General features: G+C 35.4%; 1 protein-coding gene across 2 annotated transcripts in view; it reads left to right on the plus strand.

Annotated features, from left to right (window-relative positions):
* PTCHD4 (patched domain containing 4) overlaps positions 1 to 21,953 on the plus strand; it is a 182,046-nt gene that overhangs the window by 63,995 nt on the left and 96,098 nt on the right. The window lies entirely within an intron of this gene.

The raw sequence follows: 21,953 nt of genomic DNA on the forward strand, positions 1-21,953 counted from the left end.
CAAGGGTGTATGGTCTGATATACTTTAATGGCACTTTTGTCTATACTGTGTAAATTAGTCTGCAAGAAGAATAATTCTACAGAGACAATTTAACAGGTTATTACAAATACTGCATAGCGTAGAATGGTGCTGTGAAATAGTATGCGAGCAGGGATGGTGATAAAAAGGAATTCAATTCAGGATAAGTATTTGAAAATAGAATTGGACAGGACTCAGTGAGGGACTAGATATGGCATGTAAGATGATCTGTACAAGTACCCAAGAACTTAAAGTATATTAAAAAAAGAGTAAAAGAATTATCAAAGATGACCCCAAGCTTTGAGGATGAAAGGAGTGATAGAATGCATTTGCCATTTACTGTAGTAGGGAAGTCATGAGAGAAATTCATTGTGGGAGAAAAATCAAAGCCAAGTGGCAGATGTGGGGTGGGTAATATAACACAGTACATAAATCAGGCTCAGAGGAGGTCTGTAAATTAGAGCTGGAGATACAAATTTGAGATTCATCACAGCATAGCTAATATTGAAAACCATAGAATCCAATGAAATCAACTATAAACATAAATATGAACGAAAAAATAAAAGACATCCAAGATTTGAGCCCCGGAGTATTTCAGTGCTTAGAAATTGGGAAGATGAGGGATTCAAAAAATGATACTAAGAAGGATCAGGCAAAAAAATAGCATGAGAACCAAGAGAGAATAACAAACCGGCAGCAAAGTAAAAGAAGTATTTTATGAAGGAGCAAGGGATCAATTGTCTCAAATGTGGCTAAGAAATTGTGTCCATTGAGAATTGAGAAGTAGCCATCTGATTTAGCAATATAAAAGTCACTGGTGACTTTGAAAAGAGCTGCTTGGGGGAATGCTGAAAACGAAAGGGTAATTTCAAGAGATTGAATAGAGCTTGGAGGGAAGGAAGTGAAGATAGTTAATAAAGACAGTTCTTTTGAGGGATTTGGCATTAAAAAAGAAATTAATGCTTACATGCTGATGGGAACACACAGGTGAGAAAGAAAACTTTATAGAAAAGTAGAGACAGGAAGAAATTGCAGAAGCCATGAGACTGAGTAGGAAAGAAGGGACTATATTCAGAGCACAAGTGGAGTCATTGCATAGACAATTCACCTACTGTAAGAAAAGGAAAGACCTAATACATGGACAGATTCAGATAACTCAGTGCATATGGGAATAAGAACATGTGGAAATTCTCCTCTGTGGCTTCAACTTTGTCAGCAAATATGAAGCCCGTCATCAGCTGAGAACAAACTTGGGGAAGGAGGTGTTGGTTTGTGGAAAGTGAAAGGAATTTGAGTCACATTGGAAAACTGGAGACTGAATTACAGAAGAAAATTCAAATGGATAACTAGAAACCACTAAAGGCCCACTTGGAGTTTGTGTTCGTGAATTGTTTTAAAAAGAAATGTCTAAACAGGGTTTGTGTTTTTTTAACCCCCAGCCACATACAGCTGGGTAGAAGAATTGAGTAGGTGTTGAGGTTAATTTAATCGGAAAAGAAAGAATGAGAAGGTTTACAGTGTATACAAAGGTGTGACTATAGTGACAGATCATGAAAATTGTGCAGGTCAGGGTCAGTAGACTAAACCATATTGCAATAACAAACAATACATTAATTAAGTTAACATAATAAAGATATATTTCTTGCTCATCTCAGAGTTTGGCATGGGTCAGGAAGATCTCTTTGCCACCTCCCTTGCAACAGAGACTCAGGGATGCAGGATGCCTCCATCTTGCAGCCATGTATCCTCAAAGTTTGTGCTCAAGGACATGTAGGCAAAAGAAAAATTAGTTAGAAAACTCACACCTATTTGTAACAGCCTTATCTCAGAGTGATGCAGTTACTTCTTCTACATTCTACTGGCTACCCAACAGCAAGGAGTATAGAAAACACAGATGGGCGAATGGATTGTTTTATGAGCATCACTTGTCTCTTTCACATAAACTAAGCCAAACAGTAAAGGAAATGGCAGTATTATTCCCTATCATCACCATGTTAAGAAATTGATAAGGTGAAATATTATGGTTCTTTCTGGGTCAGACACTTGTTTTAGGTTGGAGTTTGTTCTAGTTATCTATGATGTCTAGTTATCTACGATATCTAAGATACCTAGTTAATTATGTTGGAGATGTCTAATTATCTATGACAAATACCACAAAATTTAGTGAGGTAAAACAACCACTTCATTATGTTCATGGTTCTGTGGGTCAGTCATTTTGAAAAGACACACCTCCTCTCTCCTCTACATCATGCACCTTTGTTTCCCAAAGCGTGAACCAGCGCAGCGTTTAGGATATAGTGGGCCCACTCAGACTTAATTCTTGGCTAAAGTTCTTTTCAATGATTATTTTACAGTATTAGAAATGTTTCTAATATGTTGCCACAAGACCTAGTTTACTTAGGATCATCAAACACATCCAAATCCTTCCTAAAATAACTCCATTGCTGTAAGAGAAAGGACCTTATTATGACATCCAGAATGTTTAGTTGGAGCTATTTCTTAACCATGTTAATTGTAGTCATGCTGCTTTTGGTGACAGTCACCTCCTTTGGAAAACACTGGCCAATGCTGTGAAAATGTTCCTAGGCTTATGCTTAGAGGCTTAGAGCCAGAAGACATGGAGTTCAGTCCAGCTCCTGCTGAGTACCTGCTAGATGTCTTCTCCCTGGGCTTCCTTCATCTTACTCCTTCATAAGATGAGGAAGAACTCATTGTTCTTTAACATCTCTTCCACTTTTACTCTTTAATCAGTGAATCATTTATTTGACACTTAATTCTGTGCATCATCTCAGCTAGAGGTTTTTTTGTTTTGTTTTGTTTTGCTTTGCTTTGCTTTGTTTTGAGACAAAGTCTCACTCTGTCGCCAGGCTGGAGTGCAGTGGCATGATCTCAGCTCACTGCAATCTCCACTTCCTGGGTTCAATGGATTCCCCTGCCACAGCCTCCCAAGTAGCTGGCACTACAGGTGCCTGCCACCACACCCAGCTAATTTTTTGTGTTTTAGTAGAGACAGTGTTTCAACATGTTGGCCAGGATGGTCATGATCTCCTGACCTGGTGATCTGCCCACCTCAGCTTCAAAGTGCTGGGGGTTATAGGTGTGAGCCACCGCACCCGGCCTCATCTAGAATTTTGACTCTCTGGGGGATACAACTGGGTCTCGTTGGCATCTTTGCCATTGTCTAAAGTACCCATAGTCAGCATTTTTAAACATTGACTTACTGGTGGCTTTTATGATTAGTAGAGTTCTTAGAGCAAGAAGAATCTTAATTTTTGGTTGTTTTTAGTTTAGGTGTTTTAATGTGCCTATTTTTATGTATGTAATTCTTTAGTTTTAATTTTCTTGACTATTTATTTCCTTCTCTGTTCTTTTAGAGCTTTGACATGGACCTACTGTGTCAGAGCTTTCTAATGAAGTGATACATTGTCTCACTAACTGGTTTTGCTAGATCTTTTCAAGGAGGTAGAAAAGAAAGCTATCTTGGCATAAGAAGTAAGAGGTGAATTTTATGTCAAGCATTTGAGGTAGCCTTGACTACTGTGTACTTTTTATTGTATAGCACTGTCCAACACTGCTAGTAATTTTCCTGACTCCTTAAGGTTCTACATCTTCTTTGGAATCCACCTCCGTCTCTAGCACTTTTTACTGCGAATGAGCTTCCTCAAGTGGTTACTGGGGTTTAGAAATGAGAAAGAGTACTGTTACATAACAATTTTACTGAGGGTGAGAATCATATGGACCCATTTTAGTAATCTTGTTTATCTTGACAGTAGTTGATATGCCAGTTTAGATTTTTTTAAATAGGAAAATTTGTAAATATGCCTCCTGTTGTCCAATATGTGCTGCTCTTGCTTTTTACTTCTTGAGTCAGATAGTGAATCAGGATTGAATAGTTAAGCAGGGAGGGACATGGGAGTGACATCGGTTTATCTAGCACACGGTAGAGTAATTAATAGGTCAGGTACTTCCATTTCTCCAACTTGGGCATCTAGGCCATCCTCAAATACATGTCTATCAAAAGCAACTTTAACACTCCTCATTACTTGAAGTCTACTTTACTGTCATGTCAGAATGTCCCAAGAAGAAAAATATTCCTGGTGCAGGACAGCTGCAGTTGTCAACCAGAATGGGATTTTTTTCTGCAGTACTGCATAAAGCAAGGTGAATGCTGCAAACAAAACTCTGGAAACTTGTAGGGTGAAAATGCATTAAGGGTTATGCCATTGTTTTTCTGAATAAAAATGTATTGAAAAACTGGAAATATACTTCCTAGATTAAATTATCTTTCAAGCCGGTATTATCATACCTAGTCATCTAATAAAAAAGAAAATTGGCAGAGAAAGATGAGATGCCGTCTATGCTTATTTGATGGTCCCAGAGGCCAGTCTCAGGCTTCCAAGAATCCAGGAACCCCTGTGGACTGACTCCCACCTGCCTTCCTGGAACATGCTGGCTTATGTTTGCAACAAGTGTTTGTGTATCATAGTTGTTGGCGTCTTTGTTAATGACTGAGTAATGCCTTAATCCAGACAAAGACAAAATTCTAATACTCGAGACTGGTCTTACATATATCACTGTGTACCCTCAGCAAATCAATCTGAGTACAGTCCTAAGTTTGAGTTTAATATAAAGAAGATGCTGCTGTTTGTCTTGCTGCTTCCCCACACTGACTTAGTCTGAATAGAAATAAGACTAGGTCCAGGCCAGTGATACTTCCAGTGATTGTTTCCATTTTAGGTGTAACATTCTAAATATTCTGTTTAATAATATAAATTAAGATAGCATGTTAATAAAGAATGCTTATTAATAGTATTTGAAGTGACATAATAAAAGACACAAATACATATTAGTAAATGATAAAAAACCAAGTAATGAAGGAAAATAAGATAATTTCACTGGAAAGAATTGGGGAAAAGATTAGGAAAAAAAAAAAAGAAAAGAAAAAGGAGGAGGTTAAATGATTCATTTCATCGAATGAAAACAAAGTAAGATTACACAAAAGAGATCACTGGAAGCCACCTAACAAGTAGATTTTGGGGTGAGATTGATGAACATAATGAGGACTCATTATACTACTTAGCAGTAAACTGATGGCTTCACTCTCTGTAATTCTATTTCCTTCCTCCTCTTTTACCCTGCCGTGATGAAGAGTCACGGCAACGTTATATACTTTACTGTGTTGTCACAATGAGGGGCAAATAATAAGGGGTGTATTCAGTAATTATTTCTTGAATGAGTGACTTTTGATTTTACTAGCTTATAGTAAAGATAAAGGTTATTTTTTTTTAGAAAAAATACTTTTAGAAAAAAATTTTTTTTTAGAAAAAAACCTTTTTTTAGAAAAATAACGTTTATCTTTACTATGAGCTAGTAAAATCACAAGTCATTCATTATTCATCATCTTATTATTTTTTAGTAAAATGCTATAAACCTGAATGTAAAATTATGTGTTCTTTTAAAAATTTTAAATCAATGGCTTTTAAGCAAAGCCATTGAAAGTGATTGGGTGATGAGGGGATTTGGGGGTTTCAAATATAAGAGTTTAGTTTAAAGTTGTACCTTTTTGTGTTTGTGTGGAGCTTGGAGCTTCACACACGTAAAAGTATTCAGTGGCAATTTTTTGATGAAAATGGATCCCTTATTTGCCAAGAGGTAAGTAGGGCAGCTGTTTCTATTAAGGAAGTAAAGTCATCAGAATCATTCTCAAGACTGTGTGGAGTCAGGATCAGAACCTGTATTTCTTGATTTTGCCTCCCAGGCTCCTTGGCTCTGCTAGCTGTACTCAAACTGAGTCTAGGGGGTTCTGGGGTGCAGAGGGTACTGCAGGATCTGAGAACAGTTCAGCCATCAGGAGTCTCAGTTACTCTGTAGCCCAAGCTGGAGTGCATTATTGCAATCTTGACTCACTTTAACCTCTACCTCCCAGGTTCAAGTGATTCTCCTCTCTCAGCCACTCGAGTAACTGGGATTATAAGCATGTGCCACCACACTCAGCTAATTTTTGTATTTTTATTAATAGTAAAGATGGGGTTTCACCATGTTGGCGAGGCTGGTCTCGAACTCCTGACCTCAAGTTATCCGCCTGCCTCAGCTTCCCAAAGAGCTGGGATTATAAGTGTGAGTCACCACTCCCAGCCACTCTCTCCTGCTTCTGACCATGCACTTTGCCCTAAATATTTTACATGACAAGTTTCCATAAACATTCAGTTTGAATAAAAAAACTATTATGGACTTAAAAAATATATATATATATATATATATAAGGTTGGAATAATCAGTACAACAAACCCCTGTGACATGAATTTACTTATATAACAAACCTGCATATGTACCTTTAAAATAAAAGTTAAAAATTAAACCTAAAAGTAAAAAAAAAAAAAAGTTTGGAAACTGCTATTCCTCTACCATTCCACTGTTCCTCCTTCATAATATAATGGAAGGTAGAAACTAAATGCGTTTCATACCATCGGTGGCTGTGCTTCAATCAAATATTCTATCCATGTACTTCCTGCAGTCATTTTATTGAAGTGTTCCTGGAGGTATGATTTCTACTTAATGCCTTAACTTTCTCTCCTGTAGACAAGTTAACCCAACCTAAAAGGCTGGAGGCAATGAGAGTTTATGGGTGCCAGGATAAACTATGTAGGATGCCAAGACATTCAATGACAGAATTATCTGTAATTTTATTTTATTCCTGGGAAGAACTTTTGTCTTATGGGTCAAGAAATTGTTTAATAAAGGCACAGTGGCAAAACCAAACACTCAATGAAGGAATCCCATTAAGTATGTTGACAAGAGATAAATAAGTGAGCCAGAATTTCTGTCTCTTATCCTCTCCAAAAAAGTGACTTGCATGTATCTTCTAACTAGGCTTCATTTTCTCAAGATATGTAAAAACACCAATGATTATTCAGAAGGCTTTGTGATGAGCATAAATTAAAGAAGTGATGCCTGATGAATTTCTTTGTTCCTTTCGAAGAATGCTGCCACAATGCCTTCCAGATGCCATTGTTCCCAGGAAAGTTCTGTGTGTGTAAAACGATGCTCACCTTGCTAGCCCTGACCATTCTATGTCGGCCACCTCTTATAGCTGATAACGTTTGCCAAGATGAGTCAATATCACTGACTATGTAAGTAAATGAACTAAGTAAATGGTGTTTCTGATGGGACTAGCAGACATTCTTTCTCCTTTATGTATTTGTTTATTATAAATATGTTACTTATTTATGTCAGTAGATAAACAGGTCAAATGAGACAAACTCTATTTAGATCAAATGAGTTTAATCCTCAGAAAGTGACCATCTTTTTATGATTTCTAATTGTTAGAAGTTCTTCCCTACTGCTCCCTCCTGTGAACTTCCTACAACACTTTTCTTTTTTGTTATGTTATTTAGTTCAATCTGTTTATCCCTTTGCCTGTTCTAATTCTTCTTAATCTTTCCCTGAAAAATGAAAATCCTAAAGCAGCAGCAGGTGTGTTCCTGTATTCCCCCACCCTACCCAAAGGCCATTACCAACATGCCATCTATATGTACTCAGCTCAGCACTACTGTGTTTCTGTAGCATTTCAGCCAAGGCAGAGAGGTCTCTCCAAAGAAACCCATGGGTTTAGTGTCTGTACAGCTTCTAATTCTAACCAAAACCAAACTGATATATATCCAAATATACGAGGCTGTTTCATATCTCATAATGCTTCTTTTTCCAGAAATTACCTTCCACCTCTTGTGATTTACAAGATTCAAATGTTCTTTGTTCTATGGCACTTTTTTACTGACCTCCAAATATAAGAATCACTGATTGGTTTCCTTTTTTGCTTTCTCTGTACCCTGGTTTACATGCCTATTGTCACTTCCCAAGCTATGCTGCAAAGTCTTCATTAAAAGATCAAGACTTACTATTTTTGGGTCCCAGGCAACTAGTAGAGGGCCTAGGACAATATAGGAGGTAATTTGAAATTATTTTTGGAAAGACTGAATGAAAGATGCTCCCTCATATTGATCCACTATGCGTAATTGTCTTTTATCTTGGGTGCCTTGCATGGGATTTGTGCCGGTCACTCTGTTTTCCCTCTCCATTGCCACCATAATTTCTTCCCACCATTCTCTTTTCTGATCTTTGCTCTGGACAGCTGATTCCTACGGACTGCATTGCCCAGTATCCCTTGTCCTCTGGCTTTTGTTTGGTTTTGGCCAATAAAAGTCACCACCAGTAGACAGTAGGGTAGAAGGAAAAATAGGTCAAAGTCTTTCTTACATGCTCCCTCCTTCCCTGCTCTGGCAACAACTTCAATATCTGACAGACAGCCTCTGCTCCATATCTACAGCCATCATCAAGCACTGGTAATACTATTTTGTCTCTTATACTTTAAAAGTGATAACAGCTTCCTGCTCTTGATAGTCTGAGTATTTCAACATACTTTTTGTTGTTCTGTTTTTTCATTGACTCTGCTCATATCTCTATAAGCAGTCCTTTAAGTAAGTTCTTTTCAATTCTATCATCTGAGGGATTTTTCTATCCTGCTAAGCCTCTCAATTTCTTACTAGATATGAAACAGTGCCCTCATGTCCTGCTGGATCTAAAGTCCTGGCCTAAGGTTCATCCACTTGTTTTAATTCATTGCCTAACTCTTGCCAACTAACCATTTTCAAGGGAAATGGATTCTACTGTCTACCAACCCAGCTGCTGGCCATGAATGGACTTAGGAGCAGTCTGCATTGCCCACTTGTCTTTAAATATCACCTGACACCTGGACATCTGCTGCCATATTCTGTCTGCCGCTTTTACGTCTCAAGTTCACAATGTCCCTAATACATTGTGCATTCCATCTCCTTTCAGAGGCCAGGCAACTGTCAAGGTTCATTTTACCTACTTTTATAATTCCTAGAGTCTGCTTTCTCTAAGTGGAAGTCTTGAGGGCAAAGCTTCCTGCGTAGACTTATTTTTGTATCTATCTTAGCTATTGTGATATGTCAGCTTTGAAAAAGAGCCTGAAAAAATTCTTCCAACATACATGTTTTTCCCATCATCATTAGCAACATCTGAGACTGCCATTAAAAGAGGTTATACTCTCTAAAAAGCAAGAATAGAAAAATTATCGCAGTGGTGACTTCCATATCCCCATAATAATTTTTAGGTCATGGTGGCTATTTTTTCCACGTACTTAGTTTAAGCTAAAAGTAGTTTGACATAAAATTGTTGCCTTACAGTCAGACTTTCCAAATATATATAAAAGAGGCTGCCTGTCCTTGTTTTATGCCATGGTGCCTGTGCTTTTGCAGCTGAAAATAGCATTGGCGTTCATTCCTGGCACATTACGCTGCAGGCTTCTATCTAATTTGCTGTCCACGCTCACCCTGAAGTCCTTTTCAGCATTGCTGCTTTCCAAGTATTTTCTTTTCATTCAGTATCTGTGTCTCATACAAAGCTATTCATTTTACATTTTCAAGGTTGACACACTTCTTTCTACCAATCTCTCTTCTCTCTATTCTGAGTGGTAATTGTGTGTGTGTGTGTGTGTGTGTATATTTAATTCATATTTTTCTTTTATTGCAAAAGCAATACAGCATATTTATTATAGGAAAACATTAAAAGAAAAAGAAAGTATAAGACCACCATCCAAAGAGTATTAGTAATAAAAAATATGTGCATAATTTTATTACATCTATACTTAGATAAATATATAAATATACAAAAATATCAAACAAAAGTGAGATGACTGTATATGTTATTATGCATCCTCCTTTTTTGTTTAATAATAATCAAGAGTTTCCATAAGTACAGAAACTGTATAAAACCTGCACGTGTACTATTTTTACTAATAGCTATATGTTGACATGTGTGAATACTGCTCAGAGGAAGAAATAGAACATTACCAGCATTCTAGAAGCCTCCTGAGCACGTTTTCCTAATTACAACTCCCTCCCTCGTCCTTCATAATAACCAGTGTCCTGACTTTTATGGTAATCACCTTTAACTTTTCTTCATAGTTTTTCCACATGTTGTTATGCACGTGCATATGTACATATGTGTGTGTGTGTGTGTGTATATATATAATTATATTATCTGGTGAAATAAGTATTTTATCAACATAAAGTGGTTTTCTATCTCTAGAAATAGTTTTTAGTCTATTTTCTACTATGAATATATATTCTGATATTAATATAGATTCATCAGAATATTTTGTTCATGTATGTTGTTTCTCTATTTTTTTTTTGTATTAACCTGTTTTCTCACATTTTCCATATGTGATTTGTAAATTGTGTATAGTTGAATGTGGAGATTCTTCCAGACTAATGATTTTTTTGTCTCTTAGTGGAAAAATTTAGTTCCTTCAGTTTCTTCAAAATAATTTTAGATATAATCGAATTTAAATCTATTGTCTTATTTTTGCCTTCTAGTTGTCTTGTATGTCTGTATGTTATTGTTGTTCTTTTTAATTGACCATCTTTTGGATTGAATTAATGTATTTCATCACCCATTTTTCCCTTTTGCAAGTTTGAAAGTTAAAAGTTTTGCTTTTGATTTTGTGATTATTATACAAATTACAGTATTTATATTTAAAAAATCTAAAATTAATCAAAACCTTCATTTTCCTTTCATATTTAATAAATAGCTTATATCATTTGAGCTCCATTTAGACTTCCTCCCAACTTACATGTTATTGCTGTCTAGCACTCTATTGTTAGGTTTTCTTTTTTTAACATCATTAGAACTTATTATTTCTTTTTGATACATCTCACGGTCTTTCACATTTACTAACACACATATTTAGACTATTTAACAATTGTTTTTTCTTCTTACATCTCTGATCTTCCATCTGGGATCAGTCTTCTTTCTAAAGAACATTATTTAGTTCTTTAGAAATGTTCTGCTGGTGCAAACCTCTCTTCATTTTTTGTTTCTTTGTTTTACTCAAAATGTGTTTTTGGTCCTTCCACTGAAAGCTGATTTTACTGGGTACAGAATTCCTTTATTATATTGAAAATAATGATTCTCTATCATCTTTATCCTATTGCCTTTTTCTCTGACTGATTTTAATATTCTTCTTTGTCTTTGGTTTTCCACAGTTTTGCTATGATATATCCAAATGTGGCTTCCTTTGATTGACTTATTTTATTTATTTTGCTTTGAATTTGTCTCACTGAGGATTCATTGGACCTCTTGAATTCATGGTTCATGGTTTTTACAAAATCTAAAAAACTATCAGGTTTATCTATTCAAATATTATTTTTTATATTATTCTTTCCCTTCCCTCTCATACTCCAATCAAACATATATTACAATTTCTCATGTCTCATACTTCCTTTTGTATTTTCTCCTTGTCTTTGTGCTACGTTGTGAATAATCTCTTCTAATAGAAAAGTTTGCTAATTTTCTCCTTTGTAGCATCTGAACAAAAGAGAAGAGGTAGCTAATATGAATATGTAGCTAAAAATATTCATTAAATATTAAAATATTTATTAATGGATTTTTTTATTTCTACAAGTTTTAGTTCTTCTTGGAGTTGCCTATGTCTATACCTGTTTCCCATCTGAAGATATTTTTTCAAGGTTATATTTGTTTTTATTAAGGTAAGCATATGTATTAGTCCATTTTCATGCTGCTAATAAAGACACACCTGAGTCTGGGAAGAAAAAGAGTTTTAATTGGACTTACAGTTCCACATGGCTGGGAATGACTCAGAATCATGGTGGGAGGCAAAAGACCCTTCTTACATGGTGGTGGCAGGAGAAAATAAGAAGGATAATAAAACCATCAGATCTCACGAGACTTATTCACTACCATGAGAACAGTATGGGGAAAATGGCCCCCATGATTAAAATTATCTCCCACTGGTCCCTCCCACAACAAGTGGGAATTATGGGAATACAATTCAAGATGAGATTAGGGTGGGTGCATAGAGCCAAACCATATCATTCCACCCCTGGCCCCTCTGAATCTCATGTCCTCACATTTCAAAACCAATCTTGCCTTCCCTACAGTCCCCTAAAGTCTTACCTCCTTTCTGCATTAACCCAAAAGTCCACAGTCCAAAGTCTCATCTGAGACAAGGCAAGTCTTTTCTGCCTATGAGCCTGAAAAATCAAAAGAAAGCTAGTTACTTTCTAGGTACAATGTGGGTACAAGTATTGGGTAAATACAGCCATGCCAAGGGGGAGAAACTGGCCAAAACAAAGGGGTCTGAAATCCAGCAGGGCAGTCAAATTTTAAAGCTCCAAAATTACCTCCTTTGACTCCAGGTCTTGCATCCAGGTCACACTGATGCAAGAGATGGATTCCCATGGTCTTGACAGCTCAAGTCCTATGGCTTTGTGGTGTATAGTGCCCCTCCTGGTTGCTTTCACAGGCTGGCATTGAGTGTCTGTGGCTTTTCCAGGTGCGTGGTGCAAGCTGTTGGTGGATCTACCATTCTGGGGTCTGGAGTACAGTGGCCCTCTTCTCATAGCTCCACTAGGTGGTGCCCCAGTAGGGTCTCTGTGTGGAGGCTCCAACCCCACCCCACATTTCCCTTCTATACTGCCCTAACAGAGATTCTCCATGAGGGCTTTACCCCTGCAGCAAACTTTTGCCTGGGCATCCAGGTGTTTCCATACATCTTCTGAAATCTAGGCAGAGGTTCCCAAACCTCAGTTCTTGACTTCTGTGCACCAGCAGGCTCAACACTATGTAGATGCTGCCAAGGCTTGGGGCTTCCACCTTCTGAAGCAACAGCCCAAGCTGTACCTTGGCTGTAGTGGCTGAGATGCTGGGCACCAAGTCCCTAGACTTCATACAGCACCAGGACCCTGGACCCCACCCACAAAACCACTTTTTCCTTCTAAGCCTCTGGGCCTATGATGGGAGAGGCTACCTTGAAGACCTCTGACATGCCCTGGAGACGTTTTTCCCATTGTCTTGGGGATTAACATTCCCTTTTCCTTACTTATGCAAATTTCTACAGCCAGCTTGAATTTCTCTTCAGAAAATGTTTGTTTGTTTTCTTCTATCCCATTGTCTGGCTACAAATTTTCTGAACTTTTATGCTCTGCTTCCCTTATAAAACTAAATGCCTTTAAAAACACCAAAGTCACCTCTTGAAGGCTTTGCTGCTTAGAAATTTATTCTGCCAGATAATCCTAAATCGTCTGTCTCAAGTTCAAAGTTCTACAGATCTCTAGTGGAAGGGCAAAATGCCACCACTCTTTGCTAAAACATAACAAGAGTCACCTTTGCTCCAGTTCCCAACAAGTTCCTCATCTCCATCTGAGACCACCTGTCTGAATCTTATTGTACATATCGCTATCAGGCTTTTGGGAAAAGCTATTCAACAAGTCTCTAGGAAGTTCCATACTTTCCCACATTTCCCTGTCTTCTTCTGAACCCTTCAAACTGTTCCGACCTCTCCCTGTTTCTCAGTTCTAAAGTCACTTCCATATTTTTGGGTTTCTTTTCAGCAGCGCCCCACTCTACTGGTATCAATTTACTGTATTAGTCCATTTTCATGCTGCTGATAAAGACATACCTGAGACTCGAAAGAAAAAGAGATTTAATTGGACTTACAGTTCCACATGACTGGGGAGGCCTCCGAATCATGGTGGGAGGCAAAAGGCAGTTCTTACATGGCAGTGGCAAGAGCAAACGAGGAGGATGCAAAAGCAGAAACCCCTGATAGAACATCAAATCCCATGAGACTTATTCACTACCATGATAAGAGTATTGGGGCAACTGGCCCCATGACTCAAATTGTCTCCCACTGGGTCCCTCCCACAACACGTGGGAATTATGGGAGTGTAATTCAAGATGAGATTTGGGTGGGGACACAGAGCCAAACCATCTCAGAACAGTCTTCTAAGATTTTTATAATTAGTTCATTGCCTGAGGTTTCTGTGACTCTGCTGTCATTTGCCATTGGTGTACGTTCATTTAAGTCAGTCACTCTTGTTTCTTTATGTGCCTGGTAATCTATGAGTATGTGATAGTCACTATTTTTGCAGAAATTTGTATGGATGTTGTCAGATTCCTAGAATGGTGCCATCTCTTCCGAAGTGGCTATGTGTTTGTATCAGTCTGGAACTCGGGAGCGCTACTAATTGGAAAACATTTCAAATCTAGTCACAGCTATAGGTTTCCTGTTCAATGTGTAAATGTATACGAAGACCCATCTATAACACAACTTCTTACTTTTTTTCTTTTAATATTTTTTTCCTCCTCTGCTCAGCACAGAGACAAGTTTCTATAAAATGTTATGTGACTGGGCCCAGGCACAGTGGCTCACGTCTGTAATCCCAACACCTTGGGAAGTTAAGGAGGGTGGATCCCCAGAGGTCAGGAGTTTGAGACCATCCTGGCCAACATGGTGAAACCCCATCTCTACTAAAAATATAAAAATTAGTCGGGGTGCAGTGGCACATGCCTATAGGCCCAGCAACTTGGGAAGCTGAGGCTGAAGAATCACTTGAATCCAGAAGGCAGATATTGCTGTAAGCCAAGATCACACCACTGCACTCCAGCTGAGAGACAGAGACTCTGTTTCAAAAAAAAAAAGTTATGTGACTGGAAGTAAAACATAGGGATTGGTTTTCATGTGTCATTTTTCTAAAGCTATGGCTTTTGAAATCCAAGCTTGAAGTGGAGAGTATCTCAGTAAGACTTGAGCAACCCTTGGAACTAAATTTCTGAACTCCTTCATTTCTTCAGGCCAGTAGCCTTAAGGAATGAGGGCATTCAGAAATGGCCCTTCAGTGTATCTATGTGTTTATTTTTTATCCAGCATTTAGCATTTTTTTAACTAAAAGGTTAATACAAATGACATAATCTTGTAATATTAAGAACAGAAGCAGTTGCACCATCACTTTAAATGGCTGGATATTTAGTCTTGTTTTTAAGACATCACCATTTGAGTCTTTTACAAATACGCATGTGTATGTGCTTAATTTTAATATTTACTGCCCTCTAACCCAATTTTACTCTCATGTAATTTCCTAGGTGACAGTTTGTTCATCATCTTCAATTTTAATTCAATAGATAATATTCAAATGCAAACTTTTCAAACTCACTTTTACAGTAGACCAGTCATTATGTTTCTTTTAATACCCTGGTATCTCCTCCTCAGAAGAAAGGTTTTGCTACTGTGAGAAATTTAACATGAACATAGAAGGAAAATGTTTCAAAATACAAGATGCAGCAGAATGAATTTATCCAGAGTATGACACTGCAACACCACCAGTGTTGAGTGTGATATCAAGCAGGTATTTCCCCTGCAGTGGCATACCCATGATTGGAATGTTGAGAGCATACAAATCAGTACATTACCACACTATATACTGGTAATCTTATTCTACAACTTGATGTATGTACGTTATGGGAGAAAACAGAAACAATATTCATGGTGATTTGTACAACTTACTGTTCAAAAATATTATTTGAAGTACTCTGGGCTCGAGTTTGATTAGACTTAATTGATAGAAAATGTAATACAGCTCCACTAGGCAGAATAGATGCAATGATTTGATGACAGTAAGATATAAAGAATCTCTTATAAAGCATTTGAAGACAGGTAGGAGCAGCCACATATATCTCCATATCAAAAGATTCTTAACTTAAATACCTCAGGAGGCAGACTACCAACATATTGTCCTTATAATATACAGGACAATAGAAAATGGTGGGATTTGTACACTGGAGAACATATATACTGCTTAAAAGCATTCAAATTTAATTTTTGTAAATATACCACTTATCCAAGACACATCTGCAGGCCAGATCTTGTGGTTAAGGAACTAGAGTAACTGACAATGAAGATTTAATAATAACTAAAATATATTGAACATTTATAATGTCCCAGTGATGAACACTTTCCAAGTGTTGATTAACTTAATTCTCACAATAATCCAAAATATAGGAATGATTGGCATAAATAAGGACAATGATACATAGATAATCTTAATAATTAGCTGACGGTCATATCAGATAGCCTGCAATACAGCTAGAATACAAACACAAGAGCTCCATCTAAGTTCTTATACTAAGCACATTGTCCCTCCATGTCTTCATAAATAGCTATTCATTTAGACTAAAGTTCTACAAGCAGAGGTCATACTGTCTACAGATTTTCTAAAAACTCAGACATACTTCTTATCTCATGAAAGGGATAAATTGTATATGTAAATGATATTGTATTATTATGTTATATCAATACAATTAATATATATACATATACACTCATATACAATTAGTTCTATATAGGCTGAAATTTTGCATGAGGCAGACCTGCTTTGGTCTCTATTCAAAAATAATTTAGATGTTGAAAAACCTAACAAGTCAAAAAAGCAAACCAAATTTTAAAAAGAAAAACTTACTTCAATACAATATCATATCGCCACAAGCTTTCCTCACAATGCGCATTCCATGGATATTGAAAAATAATGAAAATATTCATGCTGAAATAACCTTTCTTTTCCTTTAATGAACAGTGAAAAATAGGGCACAGCACTAAAAATTATCTGAATATGGATATACAATACAAATAGCAATTGAATCAGCATGAATTTTATTTAATTAAAACTAGTTCTTTCATCATCCACTAAATGAAGGAGTTTTTTTCTAAAACAAGAAAATTAAATAGGAATATTTACATCATAAATTGTTCTTCTTCAACATTTTTGCATATTTCCAGCTATGTTAAAAATGTTTTAAGTCTATATAAATGACTTCCATGCATGTCTTGCTATCTATGCATATGCTTTGCTACTGCAAATAATTTTATTACCATCTGAAAATATTAGATTATCCTAGCTAGTCACTTCATAAAATCATAAAATTGCATCTGTGTCCTAAAATTTGTCCTTGTACCACTTATAGGTTTTAGCATATTCCCCATTTTGTGCTGTGTGGTCATTTTTTCCAGTATTTATTTAAGGCATAGAAAATCAATTCAATCTGCATGATAATTTTTATTCAACTGTATCAGCTTAAAAGAGTAGTAAGAATGGGAACTCTACATAGAAAAGGCAGGAGACAGTAAGAAGTCAGCTTCTTAGAATAAATCCAAGGAATCACAGGAAAAGATATATTATGTTTGATGAATAAAAATCAGTTCTCATAGTAAATGAAAATGCGTTGGAATGGTCACAATTATATTTTAAATTCTCATATTTGGAATTCCCAATGCATTTCACTGCAGATAACTAAGCTAACTTTATTATAGACTGCAGAGAACTGAGCTATCTTTATTACTCATTATAAAGTCACACAGAAAAATCTTAATAAATAGAAGATATAAAAATTTGTCTTCAGGATTTACATAAAATCTTGGCTTATAAACTACCTAATTGTTTTTTGTACCTCTGGATTTCTTCTAGCTAAGTTATATTAAATACATATCTATTTTATTTATTTATAATATAAATATATTTTAGATCATAAGTACATATATTTAGATCATAAGTACAATTATGACAAATTACCTGAACATTAAATTAATGAACCCATATTTATAGTTTATAATATTAATATTTATTTTTCTTTCTGATGCATTATCTTCTGAAACTGTACCCATAGGTGTACTCAGATATTCTCCAAGTATTTATAGGTCTGCACAGAACCTTTACATGAAATAGAGCCTTTCTTATTTAAAAGATCCTTTTTAATGCAATCACCAATAAATCATTGTATTAAGATGATATGGTTTGGTTGTGCTGCCTTTCAAATCTCATCAACAATTGTAATCTGAATTTTAATTCCTACATGTAAAAGGAGGGACCTGGTGGGAGGTAATTGAATCATGGGAGTGGTTTCCCCCATGACGTTCTGGTGAAACTGAGTGAGTTCTCATGAGATCTGATGGCTTTATAAGGCTTTCCATCCACTTGCTCGCTTGTTCTCTCCTGCCATCAAGCAAGACATGCCTGCTTCCCCTTCTACCATGATTCTAAGTTTCCTGAGGTCTACCCAGCCATGAGGAACTGAGTCAATTAAACCTTTTTCCTTTACAAATTACCCAGTCTCAGATAGTATCTTTACAGCAGTGTGAGAATGGACTAATACATAAGATTTAGCTTAATGTCTAGCAAAATAGAGAATCTTTGAATTGTGTTTAGTTTAAATAATTATAAAATCAATGATAATTGACAATTTATAAATATACTTGTTTATATAGAAACATTACTAATGCAGATATATTTCTAATAAAACACTTATTGATGTTTGTTCCAAATCATTTATAGCATATTATTTCTAATACAGTATATTTAAATATGCTGTATTACAATGAAAAGGAAATATGTTATTATTTTTGTTTAAATATTACATATGTAATATTGTCATAAATTTACATAAGATTAGGTTAAATATCATTTGGTTTACTGACAAGTGTTTGATATGATTCATAGTATTTTGTAAATCCAAAAATCTGGAATTATCCTGTTTTACTGTAACACTGGAATGACAGATTAGCCTAAACTATCATAATATTTAGAGGTTTTTGATTTGAACTTCAAAAGTGTTTAAACTGTTGGCATATTTTGCTAAGTTCATCAGTAATTTACTATCTTCGTTATTCTTCCTAGTATGATAACTTTAGTTTAGGCATTTACCATCATTTTATCCTTTTACACACAAAGACTAAGTTTTGTCATATGGTTGCACTATAAAAAACTAAACTTGGAAATCTTAGTTATTTGCCCTTCAAATCTTGAAATACCAAATGTACCTTCCTAAATAGAAAAAACAATATTTTTTCAAAACTGTTTTAATGTCATGCCTTTAAAGTATTCTCAGAATGTTTGTCTGAACAGTAAGAAAAAGAAACATTTAAACCACTGAGAACTAAACTTTTGTCCTGTGAAATTAAAAAACATGGTTCGAACCACGCATAAATTCAACATTGGCATACAAGGTGCCATTAAAACTTTCTAAAATCATACTTTTTAATATGTTAAAATTCGTTTTTCTACTGCAGGAACAAAAAAAAGCAACAAAAAAACCCTCTCATCCTTTAGTACCCAAACAATTTTCTTTCCTTCATCCATTGTATTTCCAAAATAGTTTTCTTGCCTTCAGCTTGACATTTATTTGACTTTTTGATATCTATTTTTAATTTTACCCTAACTTGCAGAAATACGTAATCAATATAAGTAATCCTCCAAAAGTATCTCTATTATCTCTTTAATCTAATTAATTTCTCAAGGTATTTAGGGTTTATTTACTTTCTGCTTTATCATTTATATAATATATATGATTTTACAGCCTTTTCAAAAAATTTTAAGGTTACTTATCTTGGTATACATTGGATGCCCTCCAAGATAACTTAATCTTATTTGGAAGTCATCTTTTACTACATTCATGAGTTAATTCATCATTTTATTCAAAGTTCTTATTGAGCACCTATTATCTGCTAGGTGCTTTGCTATGTAGAGGGGATAAAGAGATAAAACAGGCTGGTGTGATAACTTCATTTGTTGAGATTAAGTTTTCATTTTACACATATGAACAAATAAGGACTGTTTAGGACATAATCAGGCACAGAAATAAAATACTACGCACCATGAAGGGCCCAGAAAAAAAGAGAGGACAGATTGTGATGGATTTGTTGGAGAAAATACAAAGGGAGATGGGCCTTCATATCAGCCTAACGGGTAAGCAATGCTTCAATTAGAGATGCTTCTCTTGATATTTTAATAGCTTGCCTCCTTTACAAAGTATTGAGAGCAAGCAGGGCAAGAGTCATAACCCCAAACTATAAATTGTGAAGAATAGCTACTATATTGAATTAAGATGAGAGAAGAGGAACAAAATCAACATATATCCATCTCCTTAGATTTATGTCAGGTTAGAGATATTTTGACAGTTAAATGTTACAACTCTGAGAAGTGTGCATACCATCTTTTTAACAGAGGGATGAGATGCAGAAGTCATGACAAGTCTTGGAAGAACCAGAGGAATGTCCCAAGAGAACCTTATCTAATACCATGAAACATTAGGAAAAGTTAAGCAAAACAGGAGTAATTTTTGCTCACAAAAGTGAGGCTGGATGCAAGCTGGAAACACAGCAGTATGAATTACCTCCTAATCTAGAAAACTACCAATTAAGAAGGGTCTCCATAAACCATACTGTCCTCCTGAATGCCAAAACCAAGAGAAGATGTACAATCCAAGTAGAGCAACAAGAAGATTTAGTGAGGGGGATTTTAAGACTGCTTGAGGGCAAGCCCACCTCACTTTGGCTACCAGCTCCTGAGAGTTCAGCAAACAGCTACTCCAGATAACATTGCTTCTATTTAGTAATGAGAGGTACTAGCACACAAAAGAAAAGATCATAAACAAAACACAGATAATAAAATTCTACCAAAAGATCAGATTTTTCTATTTTCCCCCAAAATAGAAAAATCTCAATGCATGCTCCATAAAAATATAAACACCATGACCTCTCTAGAGATTTCAAAAATGTTAAAAATGGTCACAAAGGAAACAGAAAAACTGGAGAGACAGCAAAATGAGAGGAAAAAAAGCTAGCAGAGCCCAGAAAATAAAATAGGAGGAAAAAACAAAATCTTTATTAAAGAAATGAGCTGCTTTGGAAGCAACAAAATTCAAAATAAACAAGAGCGAAAACATATTTAGAAACATGGAGGAGAGACTTGAGGAAATTGCACAAAATGAAACAAAAAGAACAAAAATAGGAAAGCAATTAGAGGAGAGATGATTAAGATGTGGAGACAAAGGCATCAACATAGTGATAAAATGTGATTCTGAAGAAAAAATAGAAATATGAAATAGGCATAAAATATTCATCATTACCCAAGTTGTTCTTCAAGCATAAAGACTAAAGATAGGTGATCTCTTGCTTTCAGTAACTAAGGGAATACAGCACACATGACCCTTTCCTGAAAAAGCAAACTCCATTACAAAACGCAATCATAAAAAGAAGAATCAAAATTAAAGCTCAATAGAGTAAACATGATAAAGCTACTTACATAAAGAACTGAAGTCTTCAATTCTGAGAAGTACAGATATAAAACAGAATGCAACTATTATAAATATTAAAATGTTAATATATATATTTAACAAATTTGGGGAGGAGAGAAAACTGTTTATCTCTTGTCTTTCACAGTAGGGAATATATAGATAGTGCTTAGTGTTGAAATATGAAGTTAAAAAAGTTCCATTCTTTTAATTTTTCATAACTTAATTATTTGTATTTATAATAATTACTTAGAAACGTTATTATAAATAAAATTTCATGCAAAGTTTAGACATTTGCTTTGAGGAACTTATTTAAAGAATGTGATAACATTCCATTAAGTTATCAAAAGAATTCAATAGCTGACACTGGTACTAGACAAATGTATGAAAAATGTGATTTGAAAACATCATTTATATAATCAAACTTCATTTCTTTAAAAATCTATGGAAGGATAGAGGGAATTTTTAAGTTTTTACATAAGATGACAGCTATAGAGAAACAAGCGATAAGAATGGGAAAAATTTAGCTTAACAACACAGAGAAGGAAGAAAGGCATATGAAGAAGCGATGAATAAAACTATCCAAGTACAACGTGGAGTAGATTTTTCCATGACTAAATAAAAATTGTAGCATATTAACATATGAATAGAAAAATGTGGTTTTTGTGGCCTAAAGTGCATGAATTTACCCTTGTTATATAAGAACTCTGGGAAATCATCTTCCTTCAGGTTTTAGTTTTCTTATACATAAAAATATAATCAGTTTGCTTCCATGCTTAAAAAAGTGTGTTTGATTTTACAGTTATCGCAGGGAAACATTTTTTACTCAATGCATGAAATAAATTGAATATAAGCAAATATTCTTGTTTGTTAAGTCATAGAGGGGTCAAGGTATATTGGTGTGTTCATATCGAAGAATGCTAAAAATATGGTTTATTTTTAAATTTATTAATAAGATTGTTGGTTTAAAAAAAATGCTATTGCTTTGCAAGTAG

The sequence above is a fragment of the Aotus nancymaae genome, unplaced genomic scaffold, assembly GCF_030222135.1.
Source record: "Aotus nancymaae isolate 86718 unplaced genomic scaffold, 86718_ANA_hifiasm-v0.15.2.pri h1tg000040l, whole genome shotgun sequence".
In the NCBI taxonomy this organism is placed as follows: domain Eukaryota; kingdom Metazoa; phylum Chordata; class Mammalia; order Primates; family Aotidae; genus Aotus; species Aotus nancymaae.